This window comes from Dysidea avara, chromosome 6 (assembly GCF_963678975.1).
Source record: "Dysidea avara chromosome 6, odDysAvar1.4, whole genome shotgun sequence".
NCBI lineage: Eukaryota > Metazoa > Porifera > Demospongiae > Dictyoceratida > Dysideidae > Dysidea > Dysidea avara.
Window position 1 is genome coordinate 7,871,015 of NC_089277.1, and position 22,498 is coordinate 7,893,512.

Below are 22,498 nucleotides of genomic sequence, written 5' to 3' on the forward strand. Positions count from 1 at the left end.
CACTCCCAACACTGTTCAAGTAGTCTATCATCAACTCAAAGTATCAGTAGTTTGATGTTATTTGGTGGCAGCACGATCTGTGTTCCTTTTTGGCAACAAACAAAACACTTCTTCCTGTGGAGCACAGGACAAGCAGAGCAAAAACTGCACTGTGACCAGTACTATGTAAAGAACCTGGATGCAGAGTATGGTTATAATTGAAACTTGTTAACCATCTGGCTAAGCCATATACTGTATAAACTGAAATTTGGCCAAAGCGACACGATTTTTCAAACAAATGCCAGAATGGTTGATAAATCAGTGTATCAGTGTAAGTCAGTGTAACAGTGTAATCTGTCTCAGTGTATCAACCATAATCTATTCCAATGATCTTCAAATTGCTTGAAATCAAATGAAAACAAGTTTATATGCATTAGGTTCACAGCAGTCTAATACTCTCCCTATGATGCCATCACAGTAAAAGACACACCTGCACTGGCCCAGACCACGCCTGAACTAACAATTAACACAAATATTTACAAAAGGAGTGCACTTCAAGGTTCTTTTTTCAGAAATGAAAGTGGTTTCATGGCTATTTCTGTGGTTTGAATTTTGATCATGTGAGTGCTTATTTCATGCATTGGACTGCTCCATTTGTTTACTAGGTGAGATAGCTGTGCTTTTAGGTGTTTATCAGTTTCAAATCCTTGTTGCTGGAGACTGTTTAACTGATTTATCAACCATTCTGGTATTCGTTTGCAAAAATTGTATCGTTTTGGCCAAATTCCAGCACATAGATGGCTCAGCCAGATGGCTGACAAGCTTTAAATATAACCATACTCCACATCCAGGTACTTTACCTAGTACTGGGCATTGCTGACACATGGTGCAGTTGCTGCTCTGCTTGTCCTGTGCTCCAGTGGAAGAAACATTTTGTTTACTGCCAAAAATGTTCACAGATAGTGTTGCCACCAGAAACTGACCAATAAAATCAAACCACCGATATTTTGAGTTGATGATAAACTACTTGAACAATGTTGAGAGTGGATATTGTGGCATACAAAGAACCCTTTAAACCACTGCAGCAAAAAACAAATGATTTTAAGACATTTCTACCGTTTCTACCAGAAGAAAGTGACAAACTTGGCTGTCACACTGGTGTTATTTAAGTTACACTTAGCCTAACACATGACAATAGTTAGGTAGTTGATTAGAGGATATCATTTTTTATGTTGCGGACCATACCATACACTTTGCATATATGTACCGTATTTTTCAGGTGGCTTAATTGCAAAAACGTATAACAGAAATGTGATCAAACATAGGGTCCACACTGAATCCAAAAAATCTACTTTTACAAATCAATCCCTTACCATTGTGGGATGTTCATTGTAGTATCCAATTGCTAGATCTACCATGAAACTGGAGGCACATTTGTTGTCTTCACAGAAACATCAATTTTAGTATTTTGTGAGATGCAAAAATTATTTTTAAAATTTTGTGCTTCACACAAATAACAGGATAAAACTTGCTACTAAGCTAGATGTTATCTAGAGTTGTTGTAGTTGAAAAGTACGCACAGTAATAAGCAAATGATTCACTGGGTTTCCGTCACAGGGTTGCTTGAACTTGCAGTTAGCTACTGAAGGTTGTTTTGCTTTTAAATCTATGTACTTGAGTTACAGTGCATACTTAGTTGTCATCACGTTGTTGCATTCTGTTGTCTCTAAAATTACTGTCTGAATAATCAAATAATGATGTTGTTATTGTCATAAGGTTTCAGGCCTATGTAGATTACAGTGTTATAATTACTACAAATAGCAAGAGCAGGGTTTAGAAAAATTCCAATTTGAAAAGTTTGCGAATGCATGTTATTTGAAAATATGTAATTGTGCAGAAGCTCCTATTGTTGAAATACATATAAATACAGTGGTTTTGTGATTGTTAGTTAGTTATGAAATTATGCTATGTGTCATTTCAGTCTTTCAGTATTGTACAACTGGAAACTCACCTTCCTCTTGGCTTAACTTTGGCCACTAGCCCTTTACTAGTCCCACACAGTCCTGCCTAATTTGTTAATGTTTTATCAGTACTAACCTCATGTATCACATGTACTAGTAGACTGTTATGTACATGTTAGATTTGTAGTGGATTAAGCAATAAATTATACTACATATATTAAATTAAAAGGATTACTGAAAAAGACTGAGAGAAGTATTATGGCTATACACTGAATAAACTCACAAATCCTTATTTTCATTAGCTAGTGTCAAAGGATTTGTGGATTTATTTGATGTAACCATTATCCTTGTCAATTTAATCTAGTAATTCCTTCTTATTTCATGGGTTTTTTCAGCTATCCTTATTCCTAATTTTTCTTAATTTTTAAAATATGTATTGTCTAGTTTATTTACTTTATCTAAATCCATAATTATATGCATGGATTACTAACTTGTAAGACATTTTAGTGTAACAGAGATTTACATGTATCACACTAGCAGTAACAGATTAATCAAAGTAGCTATCAGATTTTAATGGTAACGTGTGATTAGCCATGCCTGTAAAGATTAAATGTAAACATCTTAGTGGTACTGCATAACAATGATACAAGTAGCTACCTTGTGCAAATAAACAAATAGTGTATGTAAGTTGTATTACAGAATGTAGGCTAAGTATAGGCTCTGCATGTACAGCAGCTATATTATGTAAGAGTACACATGATCACCTGGAAAACTATGATGGAAGACCAAACAAATTAATTGTGCATGACATACATGTTTGGATGTGAATGCTCCACAGATTCATCCAGAGGTTTTAATCATAGATATTATAATTATACTATGTGTCTAGGATTACATATTTATACTGATTTTGTTATTGTACTTCTATTCCAGTGTTCCATTAATTATCACGAACGTTTTTCCTACAAGTACAGGAATTTTACATTAGAGTAGGGACAGTGTATAGTGCTGCAATAAAAAGTACTGAAACAAGCTGCCCAGATGACTTTATCAGCCCTGTGTGGCTGTCTGGTAGTGCTGTCGAGACCTTGTTTAGCCAGTTTAAACACAGTACACCAGTGGGAGTAAACTGATCTCCACAAATTATTCCATTGCAAAAGCCGCCCATTTAGTAAAACATTCTGTTAGCTATCATGATGGTTCAAAAGGATACCAAGATGTTCCTGTTCATTTATCTGAGTCTGTCTTAGAGAAAAAGAAGTATGGATCAAGCAGCAAAGCATAGATGCAATGTCCATGCATGTTGTATTTTTGTTTGGCTTACTTATACTTACACTTGTATTCAGTTTGATTTACCTTTAGTACTTTTAGTAACTGTTCATAGTAATTGTGTTTTGTCTATTTTCCTTTGTAATTGTATTTAATATTTACCCTTTTAACTGTATTTATTTCCAGTCACCCTCATAACCTGTATTTCTCCACTCACTATTGTGCTGTATTACATTTGCACATTCAATCTTCTCTAAACTTACATTGATTGCAATAATTTATTATATTTTGCTTTTAAGGTTAATGTGGTTACTAAGTAGTAAGTCTCTCAAACTCTGCCCTGCTAAAGCTCCACTTCCTTTACTGGCTGTTGTTCTTTGTTTAAAGGAATCCACTTGAACTCAAGTGTAGCAAATTTAGTGGGTTAGTTCTTGAAATTAATACTGAATCAAAGCCAGCAAAACTGGCATCGGATATTTTATTCACCACAGCATTAGCAAACATGGATCGAAGACTGGAATTGCTCACAACAGTGTCATGTACTGTTTTTTAAAAGTTTAGAATCATGTTTCCTGAAATTTGTATCGTTGCAGTTTTCTTCAACTGCCTTTAAAAATACCAGTGCACGGAAAGTAACTTAAGATAATCAGCAACATTACTTTTATCTTCTGGCTGCTATGTACTAATCTTCTGTAACACAGATATTTGTATAGATAACTTTTGTTTATCAGTCAAGGCACAAGTTTTGATTTGAGAATACCTATTGTGTAACATGCTTACAATTGTAGCTCTGCCAAGATGACAATACACATCATCAGAATCTGTAATGGCATCAGATTGGCTGCTTGCTTCAATGACTAAATGACACTTGAGATCAACTCATCATGTATACAACTGCAGTACAGTATAAGGAAGGTCTTAGATCTCTCCTTTTGAAATGAGTACTTCATTGAAAGACAGTGCCATTCGGATCTGACAGATACCACATCAACTACTATTGAGTCTGAAGGATGTAACCCTACCATTGACAATTCAATTGCAATCAACAAGAAAATAGTTTAAAATAGCTGCAGTAGTGATGCCATTACTGAAGATATCCGTCAGACGCTGCTGAAATGGCAGCACCTTCTTCATATAATGTTACAAATCTTCTCTTTAAGTGTTCAGTTAAAAATTCAATAGTACTCACTGGCAGAGAGTCACAGAAATCTTTCAGGTCTTCACTTGGAAGGGGAAACTGGCTGCATACTCTCATCATGGCAAGCATGAAGAGCATTGTATTGTGAACGCCACCTGTGTGATGGATAACACTAGTCTTCTCACTCCTATTCAGAGCTTTTCTCCTAAAAGTTTTATTGTTTGGTCCATCCTTCTTCACATTGGGTTCCACTGCAGTGTCTGTTGTGACCTCCTGAACCTTCTTAGTACGTGGGCCTTCACAAACTGTCTTGGCTTTGTTTGGCTCTTCCACAGAGGACTGAGAGCATTTACTTTTCTTGTGAGTACCTTTGGGTTGAGCCTTTTGCACGACTGTCTCAACGTTCTTGCTTCTTAGCCCTGCTCCACTCCACATGTAGAGTCCTCGCTCATGATCTCTCGTGATCCAATATCGGTATTAGTTTTGTGGGCAGTAATTAGTCCATTATCGATATCAGTGTTGTGGGCGATAGTTACAAGCTTGACATATTACTGTGATGTTAAACTGTTAGTGTGAGTGAGGTATAGTTTATACAGTGAATATGTTACATTGTCAAAATATGCAGTGATTTTGAGTATAGTTAGACACTCTCCCTCCCTATGTGCTCTTACTCGTAAAGATATAATTTTTTTTGAGGTGTTACTTTTTTTAAAAACAAATTAATGACGTAAGATAAAACAGTACATAATAAACAAAAACAAATTATCTTAAATATGGGCCTCAGCGACCTGTACAGCAATCGGTGCCTCAGCAATGGGACAGCGCAAACTGGACCTGGCACCACGAATGCACATAATTGCAGACCTCAACAAAGAGAAGCTCAATTATGTTATATATGACTTCAACAAAACCAGGCTTTGATGCACAAAGCTTTGTTAGCTCAATAAATAATTTTTTTAAAAATTAAAATTAAATTTTAAAAAAAAAAGCTCAATTATTATCAGGTGTTTATAGGAATGATCTGGAATTAAGGAAAGTATATAGATGTCTTCTTGATCTGTCAAAGAAATAGTTTAGTCACTAAGAATGAGATATTTTTTAAATTATTACGCTATGACAATTCTCTATAAAGCAAGACACACGGTAGTGTGTCATGCAGCCCAAGAAGCCGGCGCGCCACACCGTGAGTATATTAACAGGAAGAAAAAACGAAATTTTCACACCTATGTAGCTCTGTGATCCATAATCCGATTGGAACCAAATTTGCTACAGAAATGTCGACCAGTTAGGGGAGTCTACATGCCACATTTGAAGAAAATCGCTCCAGCCATTTCTGAGATACGAGCGAACAAAGTTTCGTTTTAATTTCTTCGTTTTTTTCTTCATTTTCATTTCGCAAAATCCGCCATAAAACACGAATTCGTGCTTGGGTCGGGCTGAAATGTGGCACACTTAAAGGGTTCATTAAGGCGGATCTTCGAACCAACTATGGTAGAAATCCGATGAACATTCACGGAGTTATGACCGATTATTTGCGTAAAATAAGGTCGAAGGTCTGTCACGTCTACAGGGTAGGGTTTCCAACTCAAAATAGGAAGGTGCTTCCTTTTGTTGTTTCTGCTGATTTTCACACAGACTGACCTTTAAGATAAAGCAAACAAGTGCTAATTTATTATTGGATTGCTTGTAGCATTGAGTATCAGCATAAGTTTAACACACAAAAACATACAAAAAGTGGTCACGTGACCAAAAATATCATAATAGCTAAATTGGACAGCTTATTAGAAAATTATTGTATTGCAGGGTGACCGAAGTCACAATTAGTGTATTTTCTTGCCTTATAATGAAGACTTCTACATCTTGCAGTGTTATAACACATCCTTTATAGCTGTAATAGGATTGTTGGCCACATGACCACTTTTGAACTGCACTGATATTGAAAGTAATAGACAGTTTAATAATATATTAGCACTTGTTTGCCTTATCTTAAGGTCAACCTACATGAAAACCATCAGAAACAATGAAAAAGGCTGAGGCACCATCTTATTTTGCAGTGGAAATCCTATACGAAGGGATTTTTGGTCACGTGACCACTTTTTTGATATTTACACATGTTAAATTATGCTGATAGCGACTGCTGCAAACATTCCAATAACAAATTAGCACTTGTTTGCTTTAACTTGAAGGTTGCAAAAATCTCCAGAAATAACAAAATGAAGCACCTTCTTATTTTGAGTGGAAACCCTATACAGGGTAAACCCCTTGGAGGAATGAGTTGAAAATTGATATTTAGATGGAGTATCCATTTTAGGAGTGCCTTTTTGTGGTTTGAAAGGAATCGAGATAAAGACCATGGAGATATTGCACAAAACCCAATCTGTGTCAAAATTACACAATCGATTTTTATGAATAAAAAAACTATTAGTTTTCACGTCTACCAGGCAAACCGCTTAGAGCAATGAGCTGAAAATCAGTATGTAGCTGGAATAATTCATATAGAAAGTCCTTGTAGTAGTACAGAAGAATCGGAGTACAAACCACTGAGTTATGATTCGGAACGCAACTACGTGTAGCAAATGCGAGATCGAGATACTCTAATAGAACAGTCATCCTAATAAAGCATTCAGCTACGTTTATAACTTACTCCATTATAGAATTATATTACATTGCAAGTTATTCTGTGGGGAATTCAGCTACAAACAGTTAATCTGATAGACAATTCAGCTACAGGCAAGTCACCCTGTAGAGAGTTCATCTTGAAACAAATCACCATGTAGAGAGATCAGCTAGAAGTCACCTTGTAGAGAGTTCAGCTACAAAGAAACCATCATGTAGAGAGTTCAGCTGCAAACAAATCACCCTGTAGAGAGTTCAGCTACGAACAGATCACCCTGTAGAGAGTTCAGCTACAAACAAAACAGTGTTCCTCTGTAGTAAGGTCTTGATTACACTATTTAATTAGAATCTCAATCAATTCTTGTTTTCTCACTGATATGTACCTTTTCCACTGATTTGGACATAGCTGATCACAATGAAGTATTCTTGTACTTACACCATCACCTTTACCTCTTCTAGATTGCTCTGCTTTCTTAATTGATTCATCAAAGTACATGTCACAAACAAAATCCACAAGTATTTCATTGCTTGTGTGCTTAATATTGGAGAAGAATATACTATGTAAGCTGTGCCATAGTGTCAGGTATGGTGTGACGATTGATAGATTGGTAGGAAGCTATGCCATCATACATCCAAGTTGATACTTGGTTGATGTTCACTTCACATGGTAATGCTTGGATTTGCAGCAGTTAAAGAAGTTTTTATTTGTTAGTTCTCATTACAGATACATTTTTATTAGTCATGGAGCAGGAAACTGAACCAAGGCTGTACTTTAATTCATTTCGAAAGTTAAATGTTTGTACAAGCCTGTGCTATCACTAGTTTGCGAGCTAGCAAATTTCAATGTGCAAAGCCTCGTTTTTGTAACTATCATGTTAATGATGAAAATTAGCTAGATTCACTTTTTGATAGGCTCAAATAGGCCAGTTTTGGGTTGCACAATTCATTCTGAGATGAACTTATTTAAGTATCCATCACTCACAGTATGCACAGTTAGCAAATTATCTGTAATAGTTTCAGTGGTAGCTGTACTTGGTTATGGTCTGTGAATGTATTTTACCATGTAGTTAGAGTGGTCTTGTTCATTTTGATGTCTTCCTCATCATGTTTCTTTCAACTGAAGTAACAATCCTTAGATTTACTAGTTGAAAATTTTGCATGGTCCCAACATATTACATAGATCACAGTGCTGTGCAGTATAACAAGCCACGTACACTATTGAGACTAAGCCAGTGATACCTCCTTTAGACTTAGTGCTGGATTAACTGTTCTATTGTTGCAGGATGCTTACTTGGCAAATTCCACATTTTTGCCAGATACACTATTTTGTGTGGCAATAGTTGACTCTCCCATGGTAGCATAATATTATGTATTCCAGGTGCAATTACTAGTTTCCATCTTGTGTTGCTTGTGTGAATGATTGGACCATTCCTATATATGAGCTCCAAGAGGTAATTTGGAATTAATTCATGGTGGTGTAAAATTTCTTGTAATCAGAGTAAATTTCATTGAAAATTGGCTCATCAAATATTGCATCTAAGCAGTCATTGTCACATAATTTATGCTCAGCTTATATGTAAAATTTTCTGGCAAATTTGATAAAGTCTGTCACTGTCTGTGATGACACAAATTCTTGCCAATGCAGTTGTTACAATGCTTCCATCACCAGCTTGTGCAATCAAACACAGTATGTATCTCTGTTGTAGTGTTTTCATGCAGCCGAACTATCAGATGACATAAATTCCTGCCAAAATATCCTGATAGTACACTAGTTGTATAATTGTGCAACTTCCCACATCATAATTATTCAGTTTTAGCAATGGCACAGATACAGTGGCTACAATTCACTCAGTTATAATTGTAAATTGGGGATCTAAATGATATCTCAACTTGCTTTAAACTAACTGCAGTTACATTCAGTGTCACCACCATACTACAATATCTTCATTGGCCTATATTACCTCATATGCATTAACACAAGTACAAGAATTCGTTATCATTAAATGCAGGTTAATAGGTAGCATCAACCAAAGTTAATAAGGTTATGGTGCAGGTGGGTGGATTGTGAGCTGTAATTGGAGTAAGGCTGATTAAGTACAAGTTATTCGTACATGCTTAGTATTTGTAGTGAACATGTTGCCTCTCTGTGTTCCCCTTCCTACCCTCCCACTTATTTTTGATAGTATTTTTAGATGCTCTCTCAACTAGTGAGCCTCTGTGAAGTGGACTGGGTGAAGTGGAAGAACCCTTTCACCTCTTCTCCCCCAAGCTCTCTACAGCAACCTTTGTCGAGAGGTAATGAAGCTAGGGCTTGGTGGGCTATTGTAAACTGCTGCAAAGGTGGAGCCCTCTCCACATTGGTAGCACCCAGTCCAAGCCCTCCAGACCAATAAGAGAATGAAATGACTTCCAAACTCAATTTAGGACATACGTTACTATTGTTAGACATTACTTCATTGTGAATTGTAATTGTTTGGGGATAAATCTAATCCCCTGCATGTGCATAATCAGCTTTAGCTGTATAATAATAAATATGGCTATTTAAATAGCTAGTTATGCCCTGGCCAAGTATATTTTTGGCATAATTAGCTAATGTGTCAGTGAACACAGCATGACATATAGTTAATACAGGAGGGTAATCCAACAATAAATAAAGAACAGGAAATACTGTTAACTATACAACTAAAGCAGTTACTTAGTGACTACTTAATAGCTGATTGCTCTAAGTAATTTGATCTTCAAAACAAACAGCATGTCGCAGTCAGTCTTGATATACAAGGAATACGCATCCTGTTCCATTACATTCCATTCTGATTGTTTTGTTATTATAACTTGCTGGACAACCAGCCATGACAAATTCAACCAAGTGTAAAATTATCACATCCCATGTCAGTGTGTATTCATAACATGAGCTGATGAAGCACTGATGACAAGGGTGGCTCCAGAATTTTTGGTGACAGGTTTTCAATTTTTTTTGTTGCATTCACACTGAAGCTAACAAGGTTGGGGGCATACTCCCTAATGAATTTTTTTCTGAAAATTATTTATTCTGAGATTGAACCTGGTGACAATTTACATGAATGAAATCTATAAAGCTTACATACAACAAACGTTATGAATTGATTGATATAGGCTTAGCTTTTGCTGCCACAGTATCAGAAGCAGGCTAAAGAGTTATAAGAGGTGGAGCAAATTTAATCTGAAGTTTGAAGCATGCACCAGACATGGATGCCATTTTGGGTTTCTGGTAGCATATCCACAGGAAAAAATTTCAAGTCTTGAACACTCTGAGATATGATTTTAGAAAAGAAAATAGAAAATGTGACTGTTCTATTTTGGTAGTTGACTTCTCTATTAGAGTATTTTGATCTTAACCTTTGATTCTTTTCAAATGAATTTTAATTCTTGACCAGTTTCTGGAAACCTCAGAAAACTTCTCGTATATCTTCCTCTGTATGAGATGCTAGTAAAGAATTTTCAGTTATTATGATGATCTAATTTGTTACTGTAACAAACATGAACATTAGCTTTGACTGTAATGACTTTAACTATAATAATTGATTTAAATTCATTGCATAATTATACATCTAACAGAGATATTTTATATAGTGTATTGTGAACATACTGAGAGCATGTTTGTTCCTTTACAATGTAAATAATTTATCTTGAATTTGTAGTTAGTTACATCCACAACCAGCTGAGGCCAGCTGTGGGCATGCACCAGGGATTGTTTTACGTGTTTAACCACAGGTTAAACAGTCTTAACTAGAAGGTTTTTCTCACATTGTATAAACCTGACATCCCAAGATAAAATCCAAGCAAGAGTACAGTGCAAAATCATGTGCTCCAACAAATTGTGGGCAGGCATTTTGAATAATGTTGAGGTGCCCACCAACTGGATACTTAGCAACATGAGCCATAGTGTAACCTGGGAAGCTGCTTTTGAGTCGAGAATCACACAGTGCTCCAGGACCTTCCTACTCCTCTTTGCCAGCAGAACACCTCATGGACTTATGTGGAAGTGTTTATATTAGAAACACAGACTGAACTAGCATCTATGTATTTAGTGTTGCTCGCCGTGTAACTAGTGCTCTGAAAATGTCACTCACATAATTATCCCTTTCTCCTCAACCGAGAAGCCTACAGATGCAAATGTAGGTAGTTAATATATGGTACAAATTTGTATTGTTTTCTAGAGTTTGGCATGCAAATTAATGATGAGTCTAGTGTGGAAACTTGGCCTGTGTCTTGAGCTTGAGCTGTATCTTTGAATTTCCTTTACCCAACATTGACAACCTGTTGGGGAATAGCTCTGAAGTGTGGGAACAACATGTATGCCTCCCTGATATTACAGTGTGAAACCAGTAGATACTTATCATTTAATTTGGTGTTCCATACCATTATTGTGTGGTATGCTTACAAATATTTTGTTGTTTAACTGTGCATTGAGTTGCCAAGAGTCATTTGTTATTAAATACTGTGAGGGAGGCGATGCTACCTTTTTAAATTGGTGGCTACATTTATATACGTTTTCTCAAACTCAAGTGCTTTCTCTTAGCGTCGAAGTCAAGAACTCCCACATACTTCTCATGCAATCACGAGCCACTTTTTGTAGCTGATCATACAGTATAACTGGTGTTATTGCATAATCATATAGGAGAACTGTTGAACCCTGCACATCTACCAAAACAATCACCATCATTGGACAGGGGTTAACAAGTGAACAATATCAGCTTGAGACAAATGGCTAATTGTGGTTCTATTGTTTGCCAACCAACATTAATGAAGTTAAACAAAGTTAATGGAGGGAGAAAATTTGTGTGTGCTTGTTTAGTAACATCACAGCTAGTAAGCATGGGAGAGTGTGCCACTTGGTCTTGGCACCAAATTCACCTGAATTGTCGTTATTAAAATTTTTACCATTAACCTACCATCACAGCCATTTCTTGGCCGCCACCTTGGATTTCACATCTTTTTTCACCATGGCTTTTTTGGGGGCTGCACCTTTTTTTACAGCTTGGCTGTTTTTGATTAGATAGTTAATACAGGAGGAGAATCCAACAGTAAATGTGACCCAGTCTGACAAAACCGGGCTTATTGCCTATTTTAAAGTATCGAGAAATACCGGTTTTAAGTATTTTGTGTGTTGTAGCTCGCCAATGGTTGAAGCTATGTGTACCAAGTTTTCCACCAATTCCTTACCTTCCAGAGCATCCACTGTACAAGTAGCCAACAACTAAGTTTCCCGCCATTTTAGATAGTTTTTAAACCGAGGTTGACTGTATCAGGCGAGCTGCAAATTGGGTGGGAGGTGGGGGCCCTGGAAGGTGGGCAAGATGGTGTTCAAAAATTGAAAAGGAAGGCCAAGAGATGAATTAGGCCAAGTTTTGAGCCATTGAAGTCTCAAAACTGGCTAAAATGAAAGAAAATTTACAGCAGAGGTACTCATTCAACACCACAGAGCTGTACAGCCATATACAGTCATTCCCAGGCTGACCAGAGCTCCGATAAAGCCCCACACCACACGTACGGGTCACCACTGGGCTCGGGAAAAGCAGCCAGCAAAACCAGACCACTCAAGTCTAGCTGATTTTAAGTGTGGAATTAGATAGTTTATTCATGTAGTTGTGTGTCCTGGATGAAAAATCAAATCTGCTGACATGAGCGATAAGACCGGTTTTCTCAGACTGGGTCACAAATAAAGAACAGGAAATACTGTTAACTAATTAAATACAAATAAAGCAGTTACTTAGTGACTGCTTAATAGCTGATTGCTCTAAGTAATTTGATCTACGAAACAAACAGCATGTGACAGTCAGTCTTGATATACAAAGAATATACATCCTGTTCTATTACATTCCATTCTGATTGTTTTGGTTATTATAACTTGCTGCACAACAAGCCACGATGTATTCAATCAAGTGTAAAATTATCACATCCCATGTCAGTGTGTATTCATAACATGAGCTGATGAAGCACTAATGACAAGGGTGGCTCCATAATTTTTGGTGACAGGTTTTCAGTTTTTTTGTTGCATGCACACTGAAGCTAATGGGGTTTGGGGAATACTCCCCAATGAATTTTTTTTCTGAAAACTATTTATTCTGAGATTGAACCTGGTGACAATTTTCATGAATGAAATCTATAAGGCTTACATACAACAAATGTTAGGAATTGATTGATATAGTCTGAGCTTCTGCTGGCACAGTATCAGAAGCAGGCTGGACAGTTATAAGAGGTGGAGCAAATTTAATGTGAAGTTTGAAGCACACACCAGTCATGGATGCCATTTTGGGTTTCTGGTAGCATATCCCCAGGAAACATTTCAGGTCTGAGATAGAATTTTAGGCTATATTTACTGTGTTAGCATAGGTAAACTAAGAATATTTTATACCATAGTAAATGTGACTGTTCTATTTGAGTGGTTGACTGCTCTATTAGAGTATTTCAATCTTAACCTTGGATTCCCTGCAAATGAATTTTCAGTCTTGACAAGCTTCTGGAAACTTCTGAAAACCCCCTGTATCTGCCCCTGTATGAGATGCTAGTAAAGAATTTCCATAGCCTCTATGATGATCTAATTTGTTATTGGAGCAAACACGAACATTAGCTTTGGCTGTAATGACTTTAGCTATAGTTGATTTAAATTCATTACATCTAACAGAGATATTTTATATAGTGTTTAGTGAACAATGAACATCTGTAATCATTAAAAGTATGTATGTACAATAACTGTGCAGAAGATCCTATTCTTGTGCTATAGAGGTTTTGTGACTATCAGTCAGTTATGGATATTCTGTAATGATGCAACTTGCCTTTTCAGTCTTTTTACAACCACACACTTATTTTCCAAAAGTCCTGCCAAGTTGCACGATTACAGAATATGCATAACTGACTGACAGTCCCTACAGTCTGAATATCTATTATAATAGAATTGTTAAATCAAAAATACGTTATTGATTCTGACTTTGTGATATTTTAATTTCTACATCATTTTGTATTGCTTGTATTACACTGTATCATACAGTATGATAGTACCGTATAGCAGGGGTTGGTAAGAAATCATATGGTTTCGTGGATTTATATAGCACCTTAAAAAGCAGCCTTGCAATAAGTTTTACCTGAAAAAACCACCTGGAATACATTAGTACAGTTGTAATGATTGGTTAAATGAAGTAAAAAGTCGAATGTTTCGATGTACAGTGAGTTTTAAAATTTTCAAAATTCACCTGGATTTCATCTACCTACCTGCCTGCCTGCCTGCCTGCTGTAAGACCTGGTTGCGCTAGGTGTACGACTCCAGAAATTTCAGGCAACTAACTAAGGTAATGATGGTGGATTCACAAATCTGTTGTTCCGATTACGTTCTGTCCACTGCACCATGCTGTTTGCTTTCATCATTCATTTGCTTCTTTGTTCTTCTCGAAGGATAATTAATAATTGTGGTACTTAATAGTTGCAGTGTGTGCAACAACTCAAACATGTGATTTTAACGAAGTGTGAGCACGTGCGTGCAAGTAGTACCCAAGGAGTTATGTCTAGCATTTATTAACGCTACATGGGTAGTCATTTTATATAGTCTTAATTACCAGTTTAGCTTATTTTGTGAGGAAGCTAGCTAATAATGTCCTTGAGGGGCAGATCCACCTTGGGATCCAGACTTCTAAAAGCGAGGGTTTCACTCTTAATGGTGGACTATCCAGCAATGCTTTACTGTAAAATCATCAATATTTAGGCCATTAGAAATGCAGCTGAGGCTTTCAACAGTTGCTGTAATAGCTTTAAAAGACAAGACAATAATTATTTTAGAGGCGCTTATTGTGTACGAAAATAAAAGACAGCGGCTTTAAGTGATATTTATACTATGCGGAAAACAAAAAGAGTATAATATAGCTAGCTAGCTAGCTAGACAAAAAAGTAAACAAACTATATAGCTATTTAAAATTTTAAAAATTATAGATTTTTAAAGGAAGTAGGGATTGGTGTAATATACATGCTACAAAACATAAGGAAACAAGCTCAAAGATGTTACAGCTGAAATGAGAACTGATCCAGCAGTAAAAAGTAAGGAAACAAGATTAGATGATTACTTGCTAAAATGGGACACACTTTAACCCCTACTTTTGGCTAATTTGATGGTCTGATTTCAAGATGCTACCTGGCCAAAAGTAGGCATTAAAGTGTGTTTTGTTTTAGTAAGTAGTCGTCTAATCTTGTTTCCTTACTTTTCACTGCTGGTTCATTTCTCATTTCAGCTGTAACATTTTCAAGCTTGTTTCCTTACTTTTTGTAGCATGTATATTACACCAATCCCTACTTCCTTTTAAATTTTTAAATTTTTTAAATAGCTAGTCTTATTGTCATTTATAGACATTAGCTAATCCACTGCACCTTGCAGCAGCAAAAGGCTGCAATGATGTGGTCAAGCTTCTATCTGCAAAGGCCAATGTTAACAGGATTAATTGTGCCTAGTGCAAATAAAATTATTAATTTAGCTAAGGGTTCCAGTGATAAAAGTAGTAAGAAAAAAGAAATGTGAATGATGTACTGTAGCTATAGTTTATGTGGGAAAATCCCTATGTTGGCATGTTTCCACCATCTAAAGTAGGGATTTTCCCAGGTACATCATATATTCTTGTTACACTACTTTTTATTGCTGGAACCCTACTTCATTTTTATAATCAGTAATACTTTTAATTGTAGTAGTTTATTAGAGTTATTATCTACATGCCTGACTGAGACCACTTTATTAGAGTACATTGATCTCACTGCTAAGCTATACGCAATAGATTAAGGCACATGTTACCCATGAGATTGTTATTGTGCCATGAAATCATGACCATGTACTGCTTTGTTTGCCTGTAGCCTTGCAACTGTGATCAGGTAAGTAGGCAAGCCAAGATTCTGGTTTTGGCAACCTTTTAAAATTCAAAATCCATCCGCTTGTTAGTGTTTTCTTGTTTGATTTTAGCACTGTAATAGATTGACTATATAGGACTATTTTGTCAAGGTGATTTTCATTGTAAATTATGATGGCAATGCCAATCATTTTATGGTAGAACTCTACTACAGTACTGCTGTACTGTTTGATATATGAAGTGTATGATATGTGATCATTGTTGAGTGTGTGCTTCAAGTGGCTGGGGAAATGAAATCTAATCCAAAACAGCCAAGCTGTAAAAAAAGTGTGCAACCCTCAGAAAGGCTATGGTGAAAAAAGATGTGAAATCCAAGGTGGCGGCCAAGAAATGGCTGTGATGGTAGGTTAATGGTAAAAATTTTAATAACGACAATTCAGGTGAATTTTTGTGCCGCTTCACAAAATTTACCTAAATTGTCATTATTAAAATTTTTACCATTAACCTACCATCACAGCCATTTCTTGGCCGCCACCTTGGATTTCACATCTTTTTTCACCATAGCCTTTCTGAGGGCCGCACACTTTTTTTACAGCTTGGCTGTTTTGGATTAGATTTCATTTCTTTTTGTATTTGTATACCCCAAAGCCGGCCTATGGCCAGCTTTGGGACTTTTTTAACCTATGTGTTTTTCTTTACTACAGGAAGAAGAAAAGATGAAGTAGATGTACTTTAAATATTTTATCAGTAAATGTACAAATTATATATACTGTATAATACATATGTGACCGGATTTGCGAAAAGGGGTCTTCCCCACACATCCAATTTGCCAACTTTGACAATTGATAACTTCAGATTGGAAAGAGCTATTGCCTTGAAGTTTGGACAGTGGTGAGCACCACTATAGCTGAATACGTGGTGAAATTGTCAGGTTAATATGTTACTTGAACACTGAGTTATGGTCTCCAACGGTTACGGAATTGGATGTGTGTGGAAGACCCCTTTTCGCAAATCCGGTCACATAATATTATATTGATTACAGAAATCTCCATGGTGGTTTCTTTGTAACTGAACACTCTACAAGGTGACTTCTTCTAATTGCTCTCTCTACAGGGTGAATTGTTTGTAGCTGAACGATCTACAAGGTAACTTCTTCTAGCTGATCTCTCTACAGGGTGATGTGTTTGTAGCTGAATTCTGTATAGGTGATTTGTTTGCAGCTGAGCTCTTTACAGAATGGTTTCTTTGTAGCTGAACTCTCTCAAAGGTAACTTCTTCTAACTGATCTTTCTACAGGGCAATTTGTTTCTGGCAGAATTTTCTACAGGGTGATTTCTTTGCAGCTGAACTCTCTACATGGTGGTTTCTTTGTAGCTGAACTCTCTACAAGGTAATTTCTTCTAGCTGATCTCTCTACAGGGAGATTTGTTTGTAGCTGAACTATCTACAAGGTAACTTCTTATAGCTGATCTCTCTACAGGGTGATTTGTTCGTAGTTGAATTCTGTACAGGTGATTTGTTTGCAGCTGAGCTCTTTACAAAATGGTTTCTTTGTAGCTGAACTTTCTCCAAGGTAACTTCTTCTAACTGATCTTTCTACAGGGTGATTTGTTTGTAGCTGAACTATCTACAAGGTAATTTCTTCTAGCTGATCTCTCTACAGGGTGATTTGTTTGTAGCTGAATTCTGTACAAGTGATTTGTTTGCAGCTGAGCTCTTTACAGAATGGTTTCTTTGTAGCTGAACTCTCTACAGGGTGATTTGTTTGTAGCTGAAATCCCTACAAGGTAACTTCTTCTAGCTGATCTTTCTACAGGGTGATTTGTTTGTAGCTGAGTTCTCTACAGGGTGTTTGTTTGCAGCTGAATTCTCTACATGGTGGTTTCTTTACAGCTGAACTCTGTACAAGGTGACTTCTTCTAGCTGATCTCTCTACAGGGTGATTTGTTTGTAGCTGAACTCTCTACAGGTGATTTGTTTGTAGCTGAACTCTCTACAAGGCGATACTTCAAGGTGATCTCTCTACAGGATTCCTTGTTTCTAACTGAACTCTCAACAGGGTGATCTGTTCATAGCTGAACTTTCTACTGGGTGATTTGTTTGCAGCTGAACTCTCTAAATGGTGGTTTCTTTGTAGCTGAACTCTCTACAACATGACTTCCTCTAGCAGAACTCTCTACAAGGTGACTTGTTTCTAGCTGAACTCTCTACAGGTGATTTGTTTGTAGCTGAACTCTCTACATGGTGGTTTCGTTGTAGCTGAACTCTCTACAAGGTAACTTCTTCTAGCTGATCTTTTTACACTGCATATTTGTTTGTAGCTGAGTTCTCTACAGGGTGATTTGTTTGCAGCTGAACTCTCTACATGGGAGTTTCATTGTAGCTGAACTCTCTACAATGTGACTTCTTCTAGCTGAACTCTCTACAGGGTGACTTGTTTCTAGCTGAACTCTCTATAGGTGATTTGTTTGCAGCTGAACTCTCTACATGGTGGTTTCTTTGTAGCTGAACTCTCCACAAGGTAACTTCTTCTAGCCGATCTTTCTACAAGGTGATTGAGTTTTTTGCAGCTGAACTCTTTACATGGTGGTTGCTTTGTAGCTGAACTCTCTAAAAGGTGACTTCTTCTCGCTGAACTCTCTACAGGTGATTTGTTTGCAGCTGAACTCTCTACATGGTGGTTTCTTTGTAGCTGAACCCTCTACAAGGTAACTTCTTCTAGCTGATCTTTCTACAGGGTGATTTGTTTGTAGCTGAATTCTCTACAGGGTGATTTATTTGCAGCTTAACTCTCTACAAGGTGACTTCTTCTAGCTGAACTCTCAACAGAGTGATTGATTTTTTTTGCAGCTGAACTCTCTACATGGTGGTTTCTTTGTAGCTGAACTCTCTACAAGGTAACTTCTTCTAGCTGATCTTTCTACAGGGTGATTTGTTTGTAGCTGAATTCTCTACAGGGTGATTTATTTGCAGCTTAACTCTCTACAAGGTGACTTCTTCTAGCTGAACTCTCAACAGAGTGATTGATTTTTTTTGCAGCTGAACTCTCTACATGGTGGTTTCTTTGTAACTGAACTCTCTACAGGGTGATTTGTTTGTAGCTGAACTCTCTACTGGGTGATTTGTTTGTAGCTGAGTTCTCTACAGGGTGATTTGTTTGCAGCTGAACTCTACATGGTAGTTTCTTTGTAGCTCTACAATGTGACTTCTTCTAGCTGAACTCTCTACAAGGTGACTTGTTTCTAGCTGATCTCTCTACAGGGTGACTTGTTTCTAGCTGAACTCTCTACAGGTGATTTGTTTGCAGCTGAACTCTCTACATGGTTTATTTCTTTGTAACTGAACTCCCTGCAAGGTGACTTCTTCTAGCTGATCTCTCTACAGGGAGATTTGTTTGTAGCTTAACTCTCTACAGGTGATTTGTTTGCAGCTGAACTCTCTACATGATGGTTTCTTTGTAGCTGAACTCTCTACAAGGTAATTTCTTCTAGCTGATCTCTCTACAGGCCGATTTGTTTGTAGCTGAACTCTCTACATGATGGTTTCTTTGTAGCTGAACTCTCTACAAGGTGATTTCTTCTATAGCTGATCTTTCTACAGGGTGATTTGTTTGTAGTTGAACTCTCTACATGATAGTTTCTTTGTAGCTGAACTCTCTACAAGGTGATTTCTTCTATAGCTGATCTTTCTACAGGGTGATTTGTTTGTACCTGAACTATCTACATGATGGTTTCTTTGTAGCTGAACTCTCTACAAGGTAACTTCTTCTAGCTGATCTCTCTACAGGACAATTTGTTTGTACCTGAACTCTCACATGATTGCTTCTTTGAAGCTGAACTCTCTACAAGGTGATTTCTTCTAGCTGATCTCTCTACAGGGAGATTTGTTTGTAGCTGAACACTCTATACATGATTTGTTTGCGGCTGAATTCTCTACATGATGGTTTCTTTGTAGCTGAACTCTCTACAAGGTAACTTCTTCTAGCTGATCTCTTTACAGGGTGAATTGTTTGTAGCTGAACGATCTACAAGGTAACTTCTTCTAACTGATCTCTCTACAGGGTGATTTCTCTGTAGCTGAACTCTCTACAAGGAAACCTCTTTTAACTGAGCTCTGTACAGGGTGAATTGTTTGTAGGTGAACTATCTACAAGGTAGCTTCTTCTAGCTGATCTCTCTACAGGATGATTTCTTTGTAGCTGAACTCTCTACAAGGTAACTTCTTCTAGCTGATGTATCTACAGGGTCACTAGTTTGTAGCTGAATTCTCTACATGGTGGTTTCTTTGTAACTGAACTATCTATAAGGTGACATCTTCTAGCTGATCTTTCAACAGGGTGATTTGTTTGTAACTGAACTCTCTACAAGAAAACTTCTTCTAACTGATGTCTGAACAGGGTGAATTGTTTGTAGCTGAACTCTCTACAGGGTGATTTGTTTGTAGCTGATCTTTATACAGGTTACTTATTTCTAACTGATCTCTTGAATTCTGTTCAGGGTGACTTCTCTATTAGGATGACTGCTCTATTAGAGTATCTCGATCTCGCACTTGCTACACCAAGTTGGATTTCGTGTTATAACTCCGTGGCTTTAAGTCTGATTTTTCTACACCATTGAAGAGCCTTTCTAAGATGTTAACTCCATCTGTACAGCGATTTTCAAAGCATTACCCCAAGTGGTTTATCTGGTAGGCGTGGCAAGCATAATAATAATAATAATAATAATAAAAATTAGCTAATCTCGATTGCGTAATTGTTACACACTGTTGATTTTTTCGCTGTATCTTCCTGGTTTTTAGCTCGATTTCTTTCAAACCACAAAAGGTTTGAGGTTCAATAGTTAACCTATTCACCCACCGATTTTCAGCTTCTTCCCATACGCGGTTTACCCTGTAGGCGTGACAACATATTGGTGTTATTTTTCGTGAATAATCGCTCATAACTCTTTGCCTGTTTACGGTATTCCAGCCAAAGTTGGTACAGAGATGCGCCTTTATACCCCCCTTCTGTGTGCCAAATTTCAAGGCAATCGGATAACGCGTTCGCGTTTTATAGCAGTTTTTGTAAGTGTGCGAAAAGAGGAAGAAAAATATGAAGAAAAAAACGAAGAAACTAAGCCAATTTGTGAAGTCGCATATCTCAGGAATGCCTGAAGCGATTTCGCTCAAATTTGGAATGTGGAGTACAGAAGTTGGAGGGAATGTACACAGCAAAATTTGTCTTGTTTCATCAAGGCAGCACAGAGCTACGGAGGTGCGAAAATTGCGTTTTCTTTCTTCCTGTCAATATACTGACGGGGTTGCGCGCCGGCTTCTTGGGCCGCACGACACACTACCGTGTGTCTTGATACAGTGGAACCTCTTTAAGACAGACACCACTAAGGGAAATGAAATATGTCCTTATATGGAAGTGTCCTTATTTAAGGGGTTTACTAAATTTTAAAATAATCAGTTTTACTGAATGTGCAAGACTAGACCAAGTGGTGGGGCAAGATGGGTTATGGTACCATGTGAACCAGTTTAATAGCAACAGAAGTGATGTTCTTGAGCATGGGTTACCTATGGTGTGTGGCCTCTACTACACTATCCAGACAATTAGGCACCAAAAAAAATTTATACATGCTCCCATAAAGACTTATCCAGATTACTCCGTATTTGACTAGTTATCAAGATGGTTGGCTATACAGATTATGTAGTTTATCCTGTAGTGTAGTTTATTCTTAGAGTGCACCAGCTACTACTTTCAGAAGGCCTGGGTAAGAAAATTAACACCAGTACTTGTATACACATTCATATGGCTTCTCATAACTTCAGCAGTTTGTCTCACACTTCTAAAATTTGATGATGTAGTTTGATTGATTGTTGTAACTGGCAATGAACCTTTGTTACTTGTGTCCGCGATTAGTGAGGTGTTGTACTGTACTACTTACCATGTCTGGATTGTCAGGTTTATGGAATAGAGAGGTGTCCACTATTGAGGGGGCATTAATACACACAGGTATTGGAAGTTGCATTTGGGACTTTATTAATTGGCCATCATAAAAAAGCTGTCCGCCATTCTGGGGTGTCTGTTAAGAGGGGTTCCACTGTATCTCAATTTCACATTATTGCAGGTGTGAATGTTAGAAATATTCTGTCCAAGTTTTAACTATATCATACATTATGACAGTAGTGTATAGTAGGGACCACAAAGGAGTAGGCATGGCCCAGGAAATAAAATCACCCAAAAACAGCCTCAATTTTCCCTGACGACAATGAGACAGTATTGGTTGGGTAAAACTAAGCCCAAACAAGCTTTCAGATTGAACCGAAACACTTTCAACAAGTTGCTATGGAATTTTAATAATGATTTATTTAATGGAATTTTCTACTGACTTCCTGATGCCTTCAGACAAATGTAACTCGATAACAGCTAAAGCTACGAGCTTGATTTTTTCACTGTTCGACATTGGTTCAGCCCAACTGGGACGTGCCTTTTGACATACCGCAGTATGTGCAAGACATTCTTCATGGACTTACCAGTGTCCTCCTTTGTGTCCCATCCATCTTTGCTGACAGCAAAAACTGTCAATTTGGTGGTAGCATGTGATGGCTTCCCTTTGTAACGGGAATAGTCTATAGTGGCTATTTTGATTGCAGACGTGCTTTTCGAACAGTTCTTGATTTGTACTGCTGCGTAA

At 37.2% G+C, this 22,498-nt stretch overlaps 1 protein-coding gene across 1 annotated transcript in view; it reads left to right on the plus strand.

The window, feature by feature from the left end:
• Positions 1-22,498, plus strand: part of LOC136258253 (uncharacterized) — a 194,826-nt gene that overhangs the window by 58,762 nt on the left and 113,566 nt on the right. The gene's annotated exons all lie outside the window — the stretch shown is intronic.